Source organism: Panulirus ornatus, chromosome 11 (genome assembly GCF_036320965.1).
Source record: "Panulirus ornatus isolate Po-2019 chromosome 11, ASM3632096v1, whole genome shotgun sequence".
Taxonomy (NCBI): Eukaryota; Metazoa; Arthropoda; class Malacostraca; order Decapoda; family Palinuridae; genus Panulirus; species Panulirus ornatus.
The window spans coordinates 67260468-67274520 of record NC_092234.1 but is presented as its reverse complement, the minus strand read 5'-3'; positions in this window follow the sequence as shown (position 1 = coordinate 67274520).

The following is a 14053-nucleotide window of genomic DNA, read 5'->3' as shown; positions in this document are numbered from 1 at the left end:
CTTCAGAAATATACATCATTGAGGATTTATGAACTTCTGAAATAGTACAAATTGAGGTTGTATCAGTTCCTGAACTACAGGATGAGGATTATGACCTACACCACCGATACAGGACTTATTATCTGTACCACTAATTGAGATCAACTTTCAAACAATAATTGATGATTTACCACCTTGTAACCTCTGAATAAAGATTATCTTCTCATACACACACTGTTGACTTACCACTTTCTGAACCACAGATTGAAGATTTGCCTCCTTCTAAACCACTGAATAAAGGATCTATCATCTTGTAAAACACTGAATAAAGAATTTACAACATTCTATATAACTGAATAAGGATATACTACATTCTGACTACTAAATTTACCATCTTCTAAACCACAAAATAAAGATTCATCACCTTGCAAACCACAGATTAAGGGTTTAGCACATTCTAAACCACGGATTAAGGAAACACTTCTTAGTAAACCACTGAATAAGGATTTACTACTATCTAAGCCAGAGATTGAGGATTTACCACCTTCTAAACCACTGAATAAGGAATTGCCACCATCTAAACCACAGATTAAGAACTTACCATCATCTCAACCACTACAGCTTCGTATGAGCGTGGTCAGTGATCGCTCACTGTATCAATAACCTTCGCTGTATCTTGATGACGAAAGGTCTTGCTGCCTCTGGCAACGATGTCGAATGATGTCAGCTCACTATGGCAACAAGACACCACCGTGTTCTGGCAATGACGTCAGCGACAACCACTCGTATTATGGCAATGATGTCAGTTAGTATGGCAAAGATGGTGCGAATCACCTTATTATGGCAACGAGGTCGGTAGATATCACCGCCTTATGGCAATGGTGTCGGTACAGACCGTCCTAGTATGGCACCGATGGCTGTCAAACCAACGTAGTATGGCAACAGTGTCGGTATGAGTAATCATAGTATGGCAACGATGTCTGTACAAACCACCATAGAATGGCAACAATATTGGTGTAAGACTCAGCAATATGGCAACGAGTGCGGTATAAACTAGCGTAGCAGAGCAACGGTGGTGATAGCAACACAGTTGGTAGAAACCACTGTAGTATGGCAACACATTAGAAACCAACGTAGCATGGCAACACAGTTGGTAGAAACCAGCGTAATATGGCAACACATTAGAAACCAACGTAGTATGGCAACACAGTTGATAGAAACCACCGTAATATGGTAACACAGTTGGTAGAAACCAACGTGATATGGCAACACAGTTGGTAGAAACCAGCGTAGTATGGCAACACATTAGAAACAAACGTAGTATGGCAACAAAGTCGGTAGAAACCAGCGTAGTATGGCAACACATTAGAAACCAACGTAGTATGGCAACACAGTTGGTAGAAACCAGCGTAATATGGCAACACATTAGAAACCAACGTAATATGGCAACAAAGTCGGTTAGAAACCCCAGTGAATTCAACTATGGTGGCAAAAGCAACTGTATTATGGCAATTATGATGGTAAAGACAAATGTGTCATAGCAAAAAGTTCGTTAGAAACCACCTACTTATAGCATCCATAGCGACAGAAACCACCATAGCACGGCATACATGGCCGTGAGAACTACTGTTGCATAACGACAATAGTGGTTGAAACCACCGCAAAATGGCATACAATGCGATAGAAACCACCATAGTATATCAAATATGGCGGTAGAAGCCATCGTAGTATTGCAAAGATGGTGGTAGAAATCACCATGATATGGCAACAATATCTGTAGAGAGTGTCATAATATGGCAACACTGTCCGTAGAAACCACCGTAGTATGTTATCAGTGTCGGTAGAAACCAGAGTATTTATGGAAACAAAGGTTATAGACGCCAACATATTATGGCAACAAGCTCGGTAGAAACCATCTTTTATAGCATCTATGGTGGTAGAAACCACATAGTGTGAAAATTATGGCGACAGAAACCAAAGTAACATGACAACAAAGGAGGCAGAAACTACCATAGCATGGCTATTATGGCATCAGAAACCACAATAGTATTCCAAATATGGCGGAAGAAACCACTACAGTGTGGCAACAGCGTTGGAAGAAAACTCAGTAGTAAGGCAAAAACTTCGGTAGAAGCCATTGTAGTATGACACCTTGGTCAGTGGCAACTGTCAGGTCTTACTATGGCAACACAGTCAGAAGGACGAATGGCGACTATGACATAAAATGTAAACACATGGACATACTCATACTTGCTTGCCTTCATCCATTCCTGTCGCTGCCGCGCTACACAGGAAATAGCCCCCCCCCCCCCCATATTCCTTCATATTCAGTCTCTAGCTGTCATGTGTAATGAACCAAAACTCCAGCCCCCTATCTACATCCAGGCCGCACAGACCTTTCCACGGTTTACCCCAGACGCTTCACATGCCCTTGTTCAGTCCATTTACAGCATGTCCAACCCGGTATACGATACCGTTCCAATTCACTCAATTCCTTGCACTGCTTTCACCCTCCTGTATGTTCAGGCACCGATCGCTCAAAACCTTTTTCACTCCATCCTTCCACCTCCAATTTGGCCTCCCGCTTCTCCTTCTTCCCTCCACCTCTGACACATATGTAACCTTTGTCTATCTTTCCTCATTCATTCTCACCATATGTCCAAACAGTTTCTCAACCGAATCAGCCACCAGAACTGTATCATCAACAAACAACAACTGATTCACTTCCCAAGCCCTCTCATCCACAGCATACTGCATACTTGCCCCTCTCTCCAAAACTCTTGCATTTACCTCCATAACCACCCCATCCATAAACAAATCAAACAACCAAGGTGACATCACACACCTCTGACGCAAACCGACATTCACTGGAAACCTTCACTCTCCTCTCTTCCTACTCGTGCAAATGCCTTGGTAAAAACTTTTCACTGCTTCTAGCGACTTACCTCCCACACCACAACCACATACTCTTAAATCCTTCCAAAAAGTATCTCTATCAACTCTATCATATGCCTTCTCCAGATCCATAAATGCCTAATGCAAATCCATCTGTTTGATAAGTATTTCTCACTAACATTCTTCAAAGCAGACACCTGATCCACACTTCCTCAGCTTCTTCCGAAACCACACTGCTCTTCCCCAATCTGATGCTCTGTACGTACCTTTACCTTCCCAATCAATATCCTCTCATATAATTTCCCAGGAATACACAGAAAACGTATGTCTCTGTAGTTTGAACACTTACCTTTATCCCTTTTGCCTTTGTACAACCAACCAACCAACCAGTCAACAACACAGTTACCCCCTTTTTTGATAAATTCCACCACTGCAGTAACATCCAAACCCGCTGCCTTGCCGGCTTTCATCTTCCGTAATGCTTTCAATACCTCTTCTCATTTTTCCAAACCATTCTCTCTAACCCTCTCATTCGCACACAACTCCCCCCAAAACACCCTATATTTGCCACTCTATCATACAACACACTCATCAAGCCTTCAAAATGATAACTCCATCTCCTTCTTACTTCATCACTACTTGTTATTACCTCCCAACTTGCCCCTTCAACGATGTTCCCATTTGTTCTCTTGTCTTACGCATGTTATTTACCTCCTTCCAAAAATCTCTAAATTCTGCCTAAAATTCAATGATTCTCTCTCAACACAACTGTCAATTGCCCTCTTTTTCACCTCTTGCACCTCTCTCTTGACCTCCTGCCGCTTTCTTACATATATCTCCCAGTCAACTGCACTATTTTCCTGCAAGTACCGTCCAAACGCCTCTCTCTTCTCTTTCACTAACATCCTTACTTCTTCATCTCATCACTCACTACCATTTCTAATCTACCCACCTCCAACCTTTCTCATGACACATGCATGTTTTGCTCAAATCATCAATACTACCCTAAATTCACTCCATTCTCACCCACTTCCCTTACGTCATTTGCTCTCATCTTTAACAATTCTAAACTCAATCTCTCCTGCTACTTCCTCATGCAAGTCTCCTTTCCAAACTCACTTTCTTTCAACACTTTCTTCTCCCTAACATGCTCTTCTTTCCTGGAGACCTTTACAAATGTTTACCTTCGCCTCCACAAGATAATGATCAGACATCCCTCCAGCTAACCCCCCTCAGCACATTTACATCCAAGAGTCTCTCTTTTACACGACTATCAATTAACACATAATCCAATAACGCTCTCTGGCCATCTCTTCTACTCACATACGTATACCCATGTATATCTCACCTTTTAAGACAGGCATTCCCAATCACCAGCCCTTTTTCAACACAAATCCACAAGCTCATCATCATATCCATTTACAACACTGAACACCCCATGTACACCACTTATATATATATATATATATATATATATATATATATATATATATATATATTATATATATATATATATATATATATATATATATATATATATATATATATATATATATATATATATATATAAATATATATAAATATATATATATATATATATATATATATATATATATATATATATATATATATATATATATATATATATATATATATATATATATATATATATATTTATTTACTTATTTATTGTGCTTTGTCGCTGTCTCCCGCGTTAGCGAGGTAACTCAAGGAAACAGACGAAAGAATGACCCAACCCACCCACATACACATGTATATACATACACGTCCACACACGCAAATATACATACCTATACATCTCAATGTACACATATATATACACACAGACATATACATATATACACATGTACATAATTCATACTGTCTGCCTTAATTCATTCCCATCGCCACTCCGCCACACATGAAATAACAAACCCCTCCCCACGCATGTGCGCGAGGTAGCGCTAGAAAAAGACAATAGGCCACATTCGTTCACACTCACTCTCTAGCTGTCATGTATAATGCACCGAAACCACAGCTCCCTTTCCACATCCAGGACCCACAGAACTTTCCATGGCTTACCCCAGACGCTTCACATGCCCTGGTTCAATCCATTGACTGCACGTCGACCCCGGTTTACCTATTCGTTCCAATTCACTATATTCCTTCCACGCCTTTCACCCTCCTGCATGTTCAGGCCCCGCCCCGATCACTCACAATCTTTTTCACTCCATCTTTCCACCTCCAATTTGGTCTCCCACTTCTCCTCGTTCCCTCCACCTCTGACACATATATCCTATCGGTCAATCTTTCCTCACTCATTCTCTCCATGTGACCAAACCATTTCAAAACACCCTCTTCTGCTTTCTCAACCACACTCTTTTTATTACCACACATCTCTCTTACCCTTACATTACTTACTCGATCAAACCACCTCACACCACATATTGTTCTCAAACATCTCATTTCCAGCACATCCACCCTCCTCCGCACAACTTTATCCAGAGCCCACGCCTCGCAACCATATAATATTGTTGGCAGCACTATTCCTTCTGACAAACCCATTTTTGCTTTCCGATATAATGTTCTCGACTTCCACACATTCTTCAACGCTCCCAGAACTTTCGCCCCCTACCCCACCCTATGATTCACTTCCGCTTCCATGGTTCCATCCGCTGACAAATCCACTCCCAGATATCTAAAACACTTCACTTCCGCCAGTTTTTCTCCATTCAAACATACCTCCCAATTGACTTGACCCTAAACCCGACTGTAGCTAATAACCTTGCTCTTATTCACATTTACTCTCAGCTTTCTTCATTCACACACTTTACCAAACTCAGTCACCAGCTTCTGCAGTTTCTCACACGAATCAGCCACCAGCGCTGTACCATCAGCGAACAACAGCTGACTCACTTCCCAAGCTCGCTCATCCACAACAGACTGCATACTTGCTCCTCTTTCCAAGACTCTTGCATTCACCTCCCTAACAACCCCATCCATAAACAAATTAAACAACCATGGACACATCACACACCCATACCGCAAACCAACATTCACTGAGAACCAATCACTTTCCTCTCTTCTTACACGTACACATGCATTACATCCTCGATAAAAACTTTTCACTGCTTCTAACAACTTGCCTCCCACACCATATATTCTTAATACCTTCCACAGAACATCTCTATCGACTCTATCAGATGTCTTCTCCACATCCATAAATGCTATATACAAATCCATTTGCTTTTCTAAGTATTTCTCACATACATTCTTCAAAGCAAACACCTGATTCACACATCCTCTACCACTTCTGAAACCACACTGCTCTTCCCCAATCTGATGCTCTGTACATGCCTTCACCCTCTCAATCAATACTCTCCCATATACTTTCCTAGGAATACTCAACAAAACTTATACCTCTGTGATTTGAGCACTCACTTTTATCCCCTTTGCCTTTGTTCAATGGCATCATGCAAGCATTCCGCCAATCCTCAGGCACCTCACAATGAGTCATACATACATTAAATACCCTACCAACCAGTTAACAATACAGACTCCCCCTTTTCTAATGAATTCCTCTGCAATACCATCCAAACCCGCTGCCTAGCCGTCTTTCATCTTCCGCAAAGCTTTAACTACCTCTTCTCTGTTTACCTAATCATTTTCCCCAACCCTCTCACTCTGCACACCACCTCGACGAAAAACACCTTATATCTGCCAGTGTATCATCAAACACATTCAACAAACCTTCAAAATACTCACTCCATCTCCTTCTCACATCACCACTACTTGTTATCACCTCCCCATTAGCCCCCTTCACTGAAGTTCCCATTTGTTCCCTTGGCTTACGCACTTTATTTACCTCCTTCCAAAACATCTTTTTATTCTCCCTAAAATCTATTGATACTCTCTCACCCCACTCTCATTTGCCCTCTTTTTCACCTCTTGCACCTTTCTCTTGACCTCCTGACTCTTTCTTTTATACATCCCCCAGTCATTTGCATATTTCCCTGCAAAAATCGTCCAAATGCCTCTCTCTTCTTTTTCACTAATAACCTTACTTCTTCATCCCACCACTCACTACCCTTTCTAATCTACCCACCTCCCACACTTCTCATGCCACAAGCATCTTTTGCGCAAGCCATCACTGATTCCCTAAATACATCCCATTCCTCCCCCACTCACCTTACGTCCTTTGTTCTCACCTTTTTCCATTCTGTACTCAGTCTCTCCTGGTACTTCCTCACACAAGTCTCCTTCCCAAGCTCACTTACTATCACCACTCTTTTCGCCTCAACATTCTCTCTTCTTTTCTGAAAACCTTTACAAAGCTTCACCTTTGCCTCCACAAGATAATGATTAGACATCCCTCCAGTTGTACCTCTCAGCACATTAACATCCAAAAGTCTCTCTTTCGCGCGCCTACCAATTAACACGTAATCCAATAACGCTCTCTGGCCATCTCTCCTACTTACGTACGTATACTTATGTATATCTCTCTTTTCAAACCAGGTATTCCCAATCACCAGTCCTTTTCCAGCACATAAATCTACAAGCTCTTCACCATTTCCATCTACAACACTGAACACCCCATGTACACCAATAATTCCCTCAACTGCCATATTACTCACCTTTGCATTCAAATCACCCATCACTGCAACCTGGTCTCGTGCATCTAAACTACTAACACACTCACTCAGCTGCTCCAAGAATACTTGCCTCTCATGATTTTTCTTCTCATGCCCAGGTGCATAAGCACCAATAATCACCCATCTCTCTCCATCCACTTTCAGTTTTACTCATATCACTCTAGAGTTTACTTTCTCACACTCTATCACATACTCCCACCACTCCTGTTTCAGGAGTAGTGCTACTCCTTCCCTTGCTCTTGTCCTCTCACTAACCCCTGACTTTACTCCCAGGATATTCCCAAACCACTCTTCCCCTTTACCCTTGAGCTTCGTTTCACTTAAAGCCAAAATATCCAGGTTCATTTCCTCAAACATACTTCCTGTCTCTCCTTTTTTCTTATCTTGGTTACATCCACATACATATAGACACCCCAATCTGAGCCTTCGAGGAGGATGAGCAATCCCCGCGTGACTCCTTCTTCTGTTTCCCCTTTTAGAAATTTGAAATACAAGATGAGGGTTTCCAGCCCCCGCGTCCGTCCCCTTTAGTCGCCTCCTACGACAAGTGAGGAGATGCATGGGAAGTATTTTTCTCTCCCCTATCCCTAGGGATATATATATATTTATATATATATATATATATATATATATATATATATATATATATTTTTTTTTTTTTTTTTTTTTTTTTTTTCAAAAGAGGGAACAGAGAAGAGGTCCAGGTGAGGATATTCCCTCAAAGGCCCAGTCCTCTGTTCTTAACGCTACCTCGCTATCGCGGGAAATAGCGAATAGTATGAAAAAAAAAAAAAAAAAAATATATATATATATATATATATATATATATATATATATATATATATATATATATATATATATATATATATATATATATATATATATATATATATATATATATATATATATATATATATTTTTTTTTTTTTTTTTTTTTTTGCTTTGTCGCTGTCTCCCGCGTTTGCGAGGTAGCGCAAGGAAACAGACGAAAGAAATGGCCCAACCCACCCCCATACACATGTATATACATACGTCCACACACGCAAATATACATACCTACACAGCTTTCCATGGTTTACCCCAGACGCTTCACATGCCTTGATTCAATCCACTGACAGCACGTCAACCCTGGTATACCACATCGCTCCAATTCACTCTATTCCTTGCCCTCCTTTCACCCTCCTGCATGTTCAGGCCCCGATCACACAAAATCTTTTTCACTCCATCTTTCCACCTCCAATTTGGTCTCCCTCTTCTCCTCGTTCCCTCCACCTCCGACACATATATCCTCTTGGTCAATCCACGTTTTAGTGTGCCAATTCATGTTGTCTATCTACAGCTATCTTTTCTGTTTATCTATCTCTGTCTCTCTTCATACTTATCATAACTGTTATCATTCAACATGTTGGCTTGTCTCTGTATTGCCATTATCATGTTATCTCTCCCTCGCTTCTCCCCGGCACCTGCTGGGGATCGTCTCTCAACGTCTTTTTTTTTTTTCTGACTACTGGCGAACCAGACCATCACACGCTTCTCTCTCTCTCTCTCTCTCTCTCTCTCTCTCTCTCTCTCTCTCTCTCTCTCTCTCTCTCTCTCTCTCTCTCTCTCTCTCTCTCTCTCTTCCAGAACAACGACCCAGAGTGTGGTCGTGGACGTCGTACTTATCCCCCTTTTATGTTGTCTTCCTTCACCCGTTCCTGCCACAGATGCCTCGTAGTTATTAGTCATGTCTGTGTCACTCTGGTCTGTGTCATTTCTTTTCCCTATTTTTTTTTTTACGATGGGATCTTTTCAGCCTTTGGGTTGGGAGGGGAGTTTTTACTGCGGCACAGACTTTTGTGTGTTTGTTGCACAGGGAGTTCATTGTGAGGTAGAGTTCACTGTGTGTGTGTTGGTTACGTATTTGTACTGTACGTGGAGGGAGTGTTATACTTGTGAGGCCATATGTTTTGATCTCTCTCTACTCCCATACTACATGCTGAACGTCTGTGTGGTGTCTGCATTCCCCAGTGTCATTGCTCAGGTCATGCGATTCAGTCGCTACTCGTATGCAATGACAGTACTTCATTCCACAGGAAAATTGTTCACAAAACTTGTGTAGACAATGAACGTGTGTGGGTAATGATCAGTGTGGCCCCGGTACGCTACTGGACTCTATGTACCAGACAGGAAATGATCCATGCGACCCTCGTTGCTTGCCCATCCAGCAGGAGAACTGTGCGCTTATTTGTCGCCGAGTACTAGGGCCTCCACAGCCTACTCCCGGAACATACACAGCTTCAGGCGAGGGTTCGAATCCCTGTTGTTGGAGAATACTGGATTCTGATAAACAAGACAAAAGATGGCACCTCCCCAACCTAACCTGGCATGCCTAAGACCCTGCAGCTAACGACCTCTTCGTTGATGGAAATATTATAGCACGGCTACCGATCCTCCTCGCCCTCACGCAGCGCATGCGTCTTCTTACCTTTTATTCTCGGCTGCCAAAATACTTATCACCTCACAAAACCCGCTGGACTTCTTCAAGATTCAGGTTGCGAGAGAAAAAAACCAGTGTGTTTCCAGGAGCTGTATTTTTGGGCAGGCCATATCACGAGCAACCTATGTAAAGAAAGAACGTAATAAAAAGAATATCTGGATCTCCTCGCCTGGTTGAAGTCAATTAAAGTGACTTCACAACGGCTTATAAGGTTCTGAAGGATTTTTGTAAGAACTGAGACAAGAAAAAAAGATTTTTTTTTTCGTGCGAGCACACAGTCTCTCTCTCTCTCTCTCTCTCTCTCTCTCTCTCTCTCTCTCTCTCTCTCTCTCTCTCTCTCTCTCTCTCTCTCTCTCTCTCTCTCTCTCTCTCTCTCTCTCTCTCTCTCTCTCTCTCTCTCTCTCTCTCGACAAAGGAGGTACATCACCAGTACTAACCACCTGGGTTTCGAGAGGATTATTGATCCAGCACTTTAGTGGCTGTCGCATGTCACTCCTCTGGCCCAGACTAGTCTTTCTTTCTCCCTAACCCACTCGTGGGCTGCTGGTATTCAGTCCACAAGCATACAATCTCTCCTCTCACATAGCACTTGGCATCACATATTCTATATCTTATAATCACATAAACGAAATGTACAACAAAAGCCATCCTCAGGCATAGCAACATCTGATTATCTACTTTTCTTTCTATATCTACGTGTCTAGACTGGTTTATATGAAACTCAAGACGCACAGAACCGTCAGTTCTCTCTCGGTTCTCTACCCTCATGAGGCATCACTATCACCTTCCATGACTGGCTCGGTGATGTCTCAAGATGATACTGTTTATAGATGATGAGGATTTCTCTGCACAGTTTGTCTGGCGGGCCAAAGACATGGGAAAGTTTGCTGACAACAGCGACATAACGTATGTGAAGATGGAGAGGGCTCCAGCTGAGGAGGTGTGGGCTCCAGCTGAGGAGGTGTGTGCCCGGACTGGATCTGAGGAAGCTCGTGGCTCCGTTTAGGACACACATCAGTCGCCAGATGCCTCCGGTTTGTGCCTTGGTTCCAGCGACTCCAGGTAGAGGGCCTTTTTTTTTGCAGCAAGATGTGTAAACTGGTTGCAGGTACTCGATAAAAAGGCGAGCTTTGAGTGCTGTTAAATACCTTCATAAAGAATTCTATAGTTGCTAGAAATGCCAACCTAGCCTGGAAAAGGCGCTCCACTCACCCAGTATCTTCCAGCCAGTGATTTACTTCATATTCCTCGACCCATTTCCACTCTACACTTGGAGCTAACATACAGTGGATGATCCACAGCGATCACTGGCACCTGGGTAGGCCTGAGTTCTCGAAGAGCTTCCTTGGTCATGTCTACAGATGGTCGCACCACAGCACAGGACCTCGACTCGTCATGAAGTAGAGACACCATTACTGCTGCGGCAACAGAAGGAAACATTCGTGCCCACTGTTGCCTTGTACAATGGGCTGTCCTGGATACGTTGCCAGCCACTGTGGGCTGCCTGTATATATCTCTGCGCATCAATCTCCCACCATCTGATATATATAAAACAAGACACATCGAAATTCTAATAAAAAAGTTACTTGTTTGACTATTTGACATATGGACCTCTGTGGTGTAGCAGTTTGGGTATAGGTTCGAATCCTGGTTGAGGCAGTTTGTTTACGATCAATTCTGCAGTTCCTCCTCCCCGAAGTATTGATAAAATGGGTACATGGTTTAGGCTAGGATACATATATATATATATATGTATATATATATATATATATATATATATATATATATATATATATATATATATATATATATATATATATATATATATATATATATATATATATATATATATATATATATACATATGTGTGTGTGTGGGTGTGTGTGTGTGTGTGTGTGTGTGTGTGTGTCACAATTGGAAAGAGAAAATGAAAACAGTGAGTACTTTCGCTTTTCACATCCTCAGACAGAGTGGGGGAGATACAAGTGTTAAAGTCCTTAAAAGCACACAGGCCACAGTGAAGCGGGTCTTCACTCATCCCCGTGGAGAGCAGATGGGCAGTAAGGTTTAATGATGTGACCTGACGTGTCTGGCTTTCATCCCCTTACACTGTGTGTGGACAGGGTTATTCTGGGGGAATACTTCTCAATAACTATTTCAACTAACAGTTTGTCACTATTTATAATGACTAAAGGACATGCTTACATCATGATCAAATGTGCCAGAGACCAAGCATGATTCAATTACATTTCTTTCACTGGAACAATTTGGCTTAGCTATGGTCTTAGCTCCTTCCCAGTCGATATGGTGATCAAGACCCACAAACCAAATGGTTAGTGACATTACAGTCTCCTTTTGTTGGCGCCATTTCAGATTCATTCTTACAAAACAACGAGGCTCTGGTTAGAAAGCTGAAATCCCTAAATGTAAAGTATCCTTATAGGTGAATTGAGTTTTGATGTGAAATCGCTGTTCACCAAAGTCCCGGTAAATGATGTGTTAACCTTCCTCCCAAACATCTTGGGAAACATCATCGAAGGCATCCCCAGTAAGAACATAGTCAAACTAATTCCTCTTTTGTGTTTGCGAACAAACATTATACACAACAATTCGGTATGGCCCTGGGTAATTCCCTTTACCCTGTGTTAGCAAATACTTACAAGGAGTATTTTGAATGCCATTTGCTAAACACTATAAAGGAACAAAACATAGTGTGGCTCCGATATGTAGACAACGTACTTTGCTTTTGGCCTAACAATATTCCCTCTGATGACTTTTTGAATAAATCTAACTCGTTAGCTCCCTTCATAAAACTTAACTCATGAAGTCGAAATGAATAATAAGTTACCCTTTTTAGATGTAGAGGTCATGAGGGATAAAGATATCTTGAAAACTAAGGTTTACAGAAAACCTACAAATATATTGTCTTATGTCCACTATCATTCAAATCATCATATTAATGTAAAAACATCAATTTTCATACATATGTACCTGAGAGCATAGGGGATCTCAGATCCTAAATTTTCAGATGACAAACTGAAAATGATTCAGAACATTAGAGAGAAACTAAGATACCAAACAAATGTAATTAACCAGTGTCAGATTACAGCAGGAAACGTTTCTATAGTGGCCAAAATGATAATGCAGAACGTAAAAGCTACCAAAGAACCCTTGTTCTTCCCTTCAATGAGAATTCCCAAAAAATTTAATGCAAGAGTAATATTCAAATATTACAAAACCATCAAGAAAGCCCTCATCAAAAAAAGCCCATCAAATAATACAGGTGTTGTTTATAAAGTCTCATGTACAGATTGTAATCAATATTTTATTGGACAATCGGGGAAAGATTTGGAGACTAGGATCTCACAACATAAGTATAGTGTTAGGACAGCTCAACAGAGCAACGGCTTATTCCAACATAAAGCTGTCTTTGATCACAATACCGACTGGGAAGGAGCTAAGACCATAGCTAAATGAAATTGTTTCAATGAAAGAAATGTAATTGAATCATGACTCGATCTCTGGTATTCTTTATCATAATGTAAATATGTCCTTTGGCCAATTCAAACGTGACGAAACTGTTATCTGAAATGATCATTAAGAAGTATCCACCAGAATAACCCTCTCCACACACAATGTAAGGGGTGGAAGGTCAGACACGTCAGGTCACATAATTAGTGCCCGTCTGCTCTCTGCGGAGATATGTGAAGCCCTACCTCACTGCTACCTGTGTGTTTTTAAGGACTTCAACACTTGTTTCTCCCCCACTCTGTCTGAGATGTAATAAACGAAAGTACTCACTGTTCATAATTTCAGTGGTAGTTGCGCATATACTTCTTCACAGTGAAAGTTCGGCATATATATATATATATATATATATATATATATATATATATATATATATATATATACATATATATATATATATATATATATATATATATATATATATATATATATATATATATATATATATATATATATATATATATATATATATGTATATATATATATATATATATATATATATATATATATATATATATA